The following is a 10,236-nucleotide window of genomic DNA, read 5'->3' as shown; positions in this document are numbered from 1 at the left end:
TTTGAGCATGTGTTATGTGTCCAATGATGTCATACCTCTTGAATTTCATAAACTTAGCCTTGGAACTTTTTATATTTTGCATGAGGCATTAGTGCATTGATGTTTCGTTTTAGATCAAAGCTATCTTTAACCTGTACTCTCAAACGGGGCTCTTATATAAGTGAAAGTTCAATACTCCTCTCCTTCTCAGGACTTGATTAAAGATCAGGCACATCTTGTATACATACTTTACAGCATAATCATGTTCTAATATCAGTTATACTTGAAATCTCATGAATTACAAAAGGATCCTAGGAAAATGTTACAATTTAGGATTAAGTCAAATGATTGAATAATCAAATGAATGGTTAACCCATAAAAGTCCTTTTTAGAGAATTTAAAAAAAAATATAGAAACTATGATGGGTTGTCATCCCCACAGCGAAGCCTGGAAGCTGTTGGAACTACTGTGTCCCCTGACACTTCAGCTAGGTTGGCCTCTCTGCCTCCACTGCTGGTGACTCAGCCAGCCCCTCCAGGCCCTGTTATCACCCAACACGACAGCAGGTGCTGCCACACACCTAACTGATTTCAGAGTAGCAGCCGTTAGTCTGTATTCGCAAAAAGAAAAGGAGTACTTGTGGCACCTTAGAGACTAACAAATTTATTAAATTTATTAAATTTGTTAGTCTCTAAGGTGCCACAAGTACTCCTTTTCTTTTTACACCTAACTGAGTTACCTGAGTGTTTTACCTAAACCACTCATGAATCTGCAATGGAAGCACTAGCTAATTTCCCAACTCCCCAACCTTGTTCCCCTACTGGAGTATAAACCCAGAATTATGCAGTCTTTCACTGCACAGGAATCTGTACGGTCCAAGCTCATTAATTAATCTGCTCCCCCCTTGATGTGGGGAAGATATGCACCAAGCCCTTGATGACTGAGCTGAGATTTTCCCAAACACTTCACTCAAAAACACACTGGTTAAGATAAAACAAGTTTATTAACTACAGAAATATAGATTTTAAGTGATTATAAATGATAGCCAATGGATCAAAGCAGATTACCTAGGAAATAAAAATACAATCTAAGCCTATTATACTAGATAGGATTTGAATCAGCCATAGCTCACCCTGACTGATGATACAAGCAGGCTTTCAGATCCTTGAGGCACAGGCTGCATTTGCTGTGCAGACTGTTTACCCCTCCCCCATTCCAAGTCCTTTGTCTTCCAGAGGTTCTTTCAGGTATTGAGTTGTGGGGGAGTGAAGACAAATCATGGTGTCACTCCCCATCTTTTATAGATTCTTCCAGCTTGTTGGAAAGTTCATGCATGTTACGTGGCGGGTCCACCCCCATTGGCTAAACATTCTCCATTGCCTATCTGCTCCCTCCGAGGAAACGTCCTTATACAGAGTTCCTGTGCTGGAGAATTTTTCCTTTGATGGGTGTAGATGACAGCAAGTAACACTATCTGGCTACTCCTTTGTTGTATCTGAAAGGCTAGTTGTGGGTGTTTCCAACATCTTTCAGTAACATATACATAGCAGAACTTCATAACTTCACATACAATGATAACACATAAAATCCAACAAAGTATTAATGTTTAACGGATTAAGACTTTTAGAATGATACCTCACAAGGCATACTTTGTACAAAACTTATAATTATATGGCAGTGGTGAATATGGGGATACTAGGGTGTTGCTTTGAGGCACAGAGTGTCACTGTAACTTTTTTATATTTTAAGAGTCCTGTCTTGCTGTTTTGGAAAAAAATAAGTTTATGCAAAATAAGCTGTCAAGATTTGCATAAGGTTACCCACCAGCATGGTCTCTCAGGACAAATGATAGAATTTTTAAACACAGGTGTTCAAAAGTGCAAAATACATGTACATGCAACTTTGTGCAGGGAGGTATAAAGGTTGCCGAGAGGCATAGCTAAAAGTTTGTCATTTAAAGGCTAATATTATTTAAAGCTCAGAGTGGTGGCTAGGGTTTTTCCTACACACCCAGTTTCTTTACACACTACAGACATTTCTTTGTAGACTATTAGCACTAGTAGCTGGTGAAGTACAGGGTGCATGGGTGGCTGTCATGGGCATGGCTGGCCAAAAGGTTCTCAACTTGCATGTATGAGGTGCGCGCACACACCGTGAGTGGGATTCGCATCCTCAGTTACTCTAACTAGTAACCATTCTTTATTATGGATTTGCTACATGCCAAAGTAGAAAAGCCTCTCTTGGCTTTTTAATACCTTCTCTTTAGGAAATAAGTGGGCTCAGATATGTTCTCAATATAATAATGCCATTAGCTCTGTAAGGACCTGATTCAGGAAAGAATCACTATTCAGAAAATCACTTAAGCTCCTACTTAACTCTGAGCACACATTTAAATCCCATCGAAGTCAAAAGGAATTGAGCACCTTACTTTAAAATGAAGCATGTGCTTTCCTGCATCAGGGCCTACATTATTTGCAATACCTTTTGTTTTCTTTAAAACTTCCTATAAATGGAGTGTCACCAAGCACTAGCATTTGAGGATAGGAATTTTAAATAGACCTAGTACACCACTCCCAAAATCACAGTCCTAGCCGTTTACAGTTTCACCAGAGGCTGAACTGGCAGAACAGGGGTCTTGAGTCTTCTGTTGCTACAAAAAGATTCTTTTCCTGTCTGATATAAGCAAAGTGGCTTTGTCCTAGTCAGCCTTTCTCAAACGGGGGTCTGCGAGGGAACTCCAGGGGTTCTGCAGGCCCCACTGATCAACTCCTTCCCCTCCCTCAATTCCTTCCCCTCCTTCCAAGCGCCTCCTGCATGCAGGGGAACTACTGGAGGCACTGGGAGAGGAGGGGGGACAGGGACACTCGGGGGCGGAAAGAGGCGGGGAAGAGGAGGGGCACGGGTGAAGCAGGGGTGGGAAGAGGTGGGTGGGGATGGGGCTTTGGGGGAAGCGGTGGAGTGGGAGTGGGGCCTGGGGCTGAGTGGGGGTGGGGAGGAGCCTGGGGTCCATGGCAAAATTTTAAACAAAATGGGTATCCTTGGGTTACTAAAGTTTGAGAACAGCTGTCCTCATTTATATCCATGAGCTTTGCTCTTGTTACTACTGAAAGATGCTCCAAACACAAACTATTAACAAACAATCTGCAGGCAAGCATGCATCCCATCACAGAAAGCAATATTTTTGCTGGGAAGCTGACAATGGGAAAGTCTTGCTGAGGTAGACAAAAGATGAGATAAATATGGTGCTTCATTGCATGACTAGGAGACTGATGGTAACTACTTTTGATTTCAGAGATGTTTGATTGTATGCTGCCTATAATCATTTTTCTCAGAACTCCCCTCCCTCCACCCAAGCAGGGTGTGTCACTTTGCTGTGTATTTTTGTCACTTCTTGGTTCTCGATAAAAAATGCTCACTCGTTTTTTAGGTAGTAATTACGACAGCATTCAATAGCATTCGAGGTATCTTAGCAATCACAGTTCCCATTGAGATAAACTGGAGTTGTGGATGTTCGGTAATTCTGAAATTTCAGACGGTTAGAGACTAGACTTGTTGCATCCTAAGTCCTGGCCTACACTACGAGTTTAGGTCGAATTTAGCAGCGTTAGATCGATTTAACCCTGCACCCGTCCACACAATGAAGCCATTTTTGTCGACTTAATGGGCTCTTAAAATCGATTTCTGTAGTCCTCCCTGACAAGGTGATTAGCGCTGAAATTGACATCGCCGGGTCGAATTTGGGTTAGTGTGGAGGCAATTTGACAGTATTGGCCTCCGGGAGCAATCCCACAGTGCTCCATTGTGACCGCTCTGGTCAGCGCTCCCAATTTGGATGCAATGGCCAGGTAGACAGGAAAAGCCCCACAAACTTTTGAATTTCATTTCCTGTTTGGCCACCATGGCGTGACCACGCAGAGCTCATCAGCAGAGATGACAACGGAGTCCCAGAATCACAAAAGAGCTCCAGCATGAACCAAACGGGAGGTACTGGATCTGATCACTATATGGGAAGACAAATCCGTGCTATCAGAACTCCGTTCCAAAAGACAAAATGCCAAAATATTTGAAAAAATCTCCAAGGGCATGAAGGACAGAGACAATCACAGGGACTCGCAGCAGTGCCGCATGAAACTTAAGGAGTTCAGGCAAGCCTACCAAAAAACCCAAGAGGCAAACGCTCGCCCAGGGTCAGAGCCCCAGATATGCTGCTTCTATGATGAGCTGCATGCAATTCTAGGGGGTGCCCCTATAACTACCCCACACCTGTACGTGGACTCCTGCAAGGGAGTCTCATGCAACAGGGATGAGGATTTTGGGGATGAGGAAGATGATGAGGAGGGGAAGGTGGAAAATAGCGCACACCAGGCAAGCGGAGAAACAGTTCTCCCTGACAGCCAGGAACTGTTTATCACCCTGGAGACAGTACCCTCCCAACCCAGGCTCCCGGACCTTGAAGGCGGAGAAGGCACCTCTGGTGAGTGTACCTTAGTAAATATAATGCACAGTTTAAAAGCAAGCATGTTTAATGATTAATTTGCCCTGAAGACTTGGGATGCATTCACAGCCAGTACAGCTACTGGAAAAGTCTGTTGACGTGTCTGGGGATGGAGCTGAAATCCTCCAGGGACATCTCAGTGAAGCTGTCCTGGAGGTACTCCCAAAGCCTCTGCAAAAGGTTTCTGGGGAGGGCAGCCTTATTGCGTCCTCCATGATAGGACACTTTACCATGGCATGCCAGTAGCACGTAGTCTGGAATCATTGCATAAGAAAGCATGGCAGCGTGTGGTCCCGGTGTTTACTGGCATTCAAGCAACATCCGTTCTTTCTCTCTTTGCGTTATCCTCAGGAGAGTGATACCATTCATGGTCACCTGGTCGAAATAGGGGAATTTTATTAAGGGGACATTCATAGGTGGCTGTTCCTGCTGGGCTGTTTGCCTGGGGCTGAAAAGAAATCATCCCCGCTGTTAGCCACGCGGTGGGGGGAGGGGTGAAGTGATCATCCCAGAGAATTGGGTGTGTGTGGGGGGGTTAGTTGGGTTTGTGCTGCACATTAACCCGGAAACATCAACCCCTCCTTTTAAATGGCCAATGTGTCTTTTTCAATTTTAATCTCCCTTTTTTTCCTCCCGCAGGTGCAAACGTTTCAACGCTGCGACTAGCATCTCTGTCCCAGAGGCTAGAGCAGGTAAAAAGGTGAATAAAAAGCACTTGCGATGAAATGTTCTTTGAGCTCATGCAGTCCACCCAAATTGAAAGAGCCCAGCAGAATGCGTGGAGGCAGACAATGGCAGAGTCCAGGAAAGCACAAAATGAACACGAGGACAAGTGGTGGGAGCAACAGGAGAGGTGGTGGGATCAAGAGGAAAGGTGGCGGCAGCATGATGAAAGGAGGCAGGATGCAATGCTGAGGCTACTGGAGGATCAAACTGATATGCTCCTGCATATGGTTGAGGTGCAGGAAAGGCACAGACCGCCTGTGTAACCAACCGCCCTCCTCCCCAAGTCCATAGCCTCCTCACCCAGATGTCCAAGAACGCGGGGCGGGGGGTGTTGTGCTCCGGGCACCCAACCACTCCACCCCAGAGGACTGCCCAAGCACCAGAAGGCTGGCATTCAATAAGTATGGCCTTGTCCTTCCCTCCACCCCCACCCCACCCCACCTGATGCTTCCCTCCTCCCCCACCCCTCCCGGGCTACCTTGGCAGTTATCCCCCAGTTTGTATGATGAATTAATAAAGAATGCATGAATTTGAAACAACAATGACTTTATTGCCTCTGCAAGCGGTGATCGAAGGGAGGAGGGGAGGGCGGCTGGCTTACAGGGAAGTAGAGTGAACCAAGGGGGCGGGTTTTCATCAAGGAGAAACAAACAGAACTGTCACACCATAGCCTGGTCAGCCATGAAACTGGTTTTCAAAGCTTCTCTGATGCGTAGCACACCCTCCTGTACTCTTCTAATCACCCTGGTGTCTGGCTGCATGTAATCAGTGGCCAGGCGATTTGCCTCAACTTCCCACCCCGCCATAAACGTCTCCCCCTTACTCTCACAGATATTGTGGAGTGCACAGCAAGCAGCAATAACGATGGGAATATTGGTTTTGCTGAGTTCTAACCGAGTCAGTAAACAGTGCCAGAGTCAGTAAACAGTCCAAATGCACATTCTACCACCATTCTGCACTTGCTCAGCCTGTAGTTCTTGACAGCTCTTGACTACTGTCCAGGCTGCCTGTGTACGGCTTCATGAACCATGGCATTAAGGGGTAGGCTGGGTCCCAAGGAAAGCTATAGGCATTTCAACATCCCCAACGGTTATTTTCTGGTCTGGGAAGTAAGTCCCTTGCTGCAGCTATTCATACAGACCAGAGTTCCTGAAGATGCAAGTGTCATGTACCTTTCCTAGCTATCCCACGTTGATGTTGGTGAAACGTCCTTTGTGATCCACCAGTGCTTGCAGCACCATTGAAAAGTACCCCTTTCAGTTTATGTACTGGCTGCCTTGGTGATCCGGTCCCAAGATAGGGATATGGGTTCCGTCTATCGCCCCACCACAGTTAGGAAACTCCATTGCAGCAAAGCCATCCACTATGACCTGCACATTTCCCAGAGCCACTACCCTTGATAGCAGCAGTTCAGTGATTGCGTTGGCTAGTTGGATCACAGCAGCTCCCACAGTAGATTTGCCCACTCCAAATTGATTCCCAACTGACCGGTAGCTGTCTGGCATTGCAAGCTTCCAGAGGGCTATCGCCACTTGCTTCTCAGCTGTGAGGGCTGCTCTCATCTTGGTATTCTTGCACTTCAGGGCAGGGGAAAGCAAGTCACAAAGTTCCATGAAAGTACCCTTACACATGCGAAAGTTTCGCAGCCACTGGGAATCGTCCCAGACCTGCAACACTATGCGGTCCCACCAGTCTGTGCTTGTTTCCCGGGCCAAAAATCAGTGTTCCATGACATGAGCTTGCCCCATTCCCACCAGGATGGCCCGTGCTTTGAGAGAAGTCTGTATCCATATCCTCATCACTCTCGTCACCGCACTGCCATTGCCTCCTTGCCTGCTTTTCCCCAATTAAATCATCCCAGCCAGGGCTTTGTCAAGCCTGACCTTAAAAACTTCTAAGGAAGGAGATTCTACCAGCTCCCTAGGTAACGCATTCCAGTGTTTCACCACCCTCCTAGTGAAAAAGTTTTTCCTAATATCCAACCTATATTCAATGACAATGGTTTGCAGACCTACTTCACCGTCTGCTGCCAGGATACAACAGCTGAGCGGGCTGCATGCTTGCTGTGGTATGGTGAGACAAGAGCAGCCAAGCAGAGTTGCAGCAGAAGCGGCCCTGCAAGACCACCAGGAGAGCAGGAGAACAGAGTGGCAGTGGAAGCGGTGGATGACGACAGTCATATAGTGGACCTGCGAGGTGGATTTATAGCATCCGAAGAGCAGAGTTGCAGCGGAAGTGGTGGTTTGATGACGATGGTTAGCAGTCCTACTGGGCCGTCTGCTGATGACATGTACCCAAAACCACCCTCGACATTGTTTTTGCCCCATCAGGCATTGGGTGATTAACCCAGAATTCCAATGGGTGGCAGAGACTGTGGGAACTGTGGGATAGCTACCCACAGTGCAACGCTCCAAAAGTCGATGCTAGCCTTGGTACTGTGGACGCACTCTGCCGACATAATGCACTTAGTGGGGACACACACAACTGACTGTATAAAATTGGTTTCTAAAAAATCGACTTCTATAAATTCGACCTAATTTTGTAGTAGACATACCCTTAGAGGAGTCCAGGTGGAAAGTCCACTTCATCTGTAAGGAGCTCAGTGGCTCAAGGCTTCCATTACTCCTACTGGTGCCAGTTCACCCTCTGGTGAAACTTAGAGCAGATTCAGGAGTGAACTAAAGTACAGCAGTTTGTAGGGGCCTTCAAGGAGCCATTACATCAGAGCACAGCAGTGCTCTGGTAAGGCCTCTTCTTCTCCTCATCCCCAACTATGACCCCAACATGCCCCATATGCCAGAAGCTGCAAGGGGAATTGCATACAGCCAGTTATACTGCTTGTAATCAACTGGAATTCTCCAATGCTGGGGGAATTCTTATCTGGCCATTTTGGCCAACCTTATGGCTCCTTTTCACTATCAGAATGGTGCAAAGAGGCTGTAACAGTGACCAGGTTCTGACCTGTTATATCTGTGAAGGTATTCTGCAAAGCTCATATACCTTTTGTTTTGACAATTACCATAATTTGTGCATAAATATTTTTTTTTTAGAAAAACACTCCCCACTCTACTCCAAAAAAGACCCTATGAGTATTGGGGTGGGGTATAAGAACATAAGAATGGCCATACTGGGTCAGACCAAAGGTCCATCTAGCCCACTATCCTGTCTTCTGACAGTGGCCAATGCCAGGTGCCCCAGAGGGAATGAAAAGAATAGGTAATCATCAAGTGATCCACCCCGTCACCCATTCCCAGCTTCTGGCAAACAGAGGCTAGGGACACCATCCCTGCCCATCCTGGCTAATAGCCACTGATGGACCTATCCTCCATGAACTTATCTAGTTCTTTTTTTAACCCTGTTATAGTCTTGGCCTTCACAACATTCTCTGGCAAGGAGTTTCACAGGTTGACTGTGCTTTGTATGAAAAAATACTTACTCTTGTTTGTTTTAAATCTTCTGCCTATTAATTTCATTTGGTGGACCCCTCCCCCCAGTTCTTGTGTTATGAAAAGGAATAAATAATACTTCCTTATTTACTTTCTCCATGCCAGTCATGATTTTATAGACCTCTATCATTTCCACGCAGTCATCTCTTTTCCAAGCTGAAAAGTCTCAGTCTTATTAATCTCTCCTCGTATGGCAGCCGTTCCATACCCCTAATAATTTTTGTTGCCCCTTTTTGAACCTTTTCCAATTCCAATATATCTTGTTTGAGATGCGGCAATCACATCTGCACGCAATATTCAAGATGTGGACATACCACGGATTTATATAGAGGCAACATATTTTCTGTCTTATTATCTATCCCTTTCTTAATGATTCCCAACATATAGATCCTTATGTATCAGGTCATAAACCAGCAACTAACTAATGTGGGGTTAGGAGGAAACTTTCTCTCTGGGCTTATTTCATAATTTCCTACTACAGTATTTGTTGTACCTTCCTCTGAAGCAGTGGGTTTTGGGCACTGTCAAAGGCAGCATCCTGGAGTAGATGGATCATTGGTTTACTCAGATATGGCAGTTTCTTTGCAACCTTCCAAACATCCTATGCTTTATATACTGTTTTCTTGAGTATATTGAGGTTTGCGGCCCATCCAATATCCACTGTACTGTCCACTTTCAGCAGTTCTGATTTTAATCAATCTCGGAAAGTGAGACAAGTTTGAGTCATAGAGTTTAAGACCAGAAGGAACCACTACATCACCTAGTCTGACCTCCTGGATATCACAGGCTATCGACACCACCCAGTACCTGCACACTAACCCCAACAATAGACAAACGAAGAGATGAATAGACAAGACTCATACGTTACGCTCAGCTTTCATTTTTAAAGGGACATTTTCAAGGTTGACAGCATCAGCCTTCCCTACAAATGAAATACTATATCTCCTGAGTCTAAAAAAATCATAAGTCTCAACACAAAGGCTTCAACAGCAATACAAATTTCAACTTCTCAGCTGAATAATTTACCACTAGGAAACCTAATTGTGCTGGTTTTGTTTAAGAATGTGGGTGAATGCATGCATGTCACATGACCCTCTGCCTGCCTGCTCCATTTTTATGAGCCAGAGATGTTTACATTTACAAGAATTAAAGTGATGATACAGAGCATCATGGATTTGAAGACAATCATCACCAGATCCAAAGCATTTTGCAGAGAGCGAGTTAAAAATCCATTCTAATTTCTTTTTAAATGCTGACTTGATCTAGGCAGTGAATTGATTGAATAACTGCACTGAGTGCAAAAGACTTTAGGGACACCAGACACTTTCAGTGTGCTGAATCTTAAAAAATTGAAGGCACTGTTGTAATGAGTAGAATGCATTGTGTTTTAAGGGGAAGTGGATAGAGGCAGTCTCTCTCCGTACAACATGCTTTGAAAGAGGAATATCAATAGGAATTGGAGATAGTCACTGCTAATAATACAAACAGTGTAAAACTCTGTAATTATATAGGGCCAGATTCACTGTCTTAAGATATAAAGTGGCCCTAAACCAGCCAGTTTCCCAGCAGAGAATTTCCAGGGGAATTCTC

This window comes from Caretta caretta, chromosome 6, assembly GCF_965140235.1.
Source record: "Caretta caretta isolate rCarCar2 chromosome 6, rCarCar1.hap1, whole genome shotgun sequence".
In the NCBI taxonomy this organism is placed as follows: Eukaryota; Metazoa; Chordata; order Testudines; family Cheloniidae; genus Caretta; species Caretta caretta.
This window is presented reverse-complemented; position numbering follows the sequence as displayed.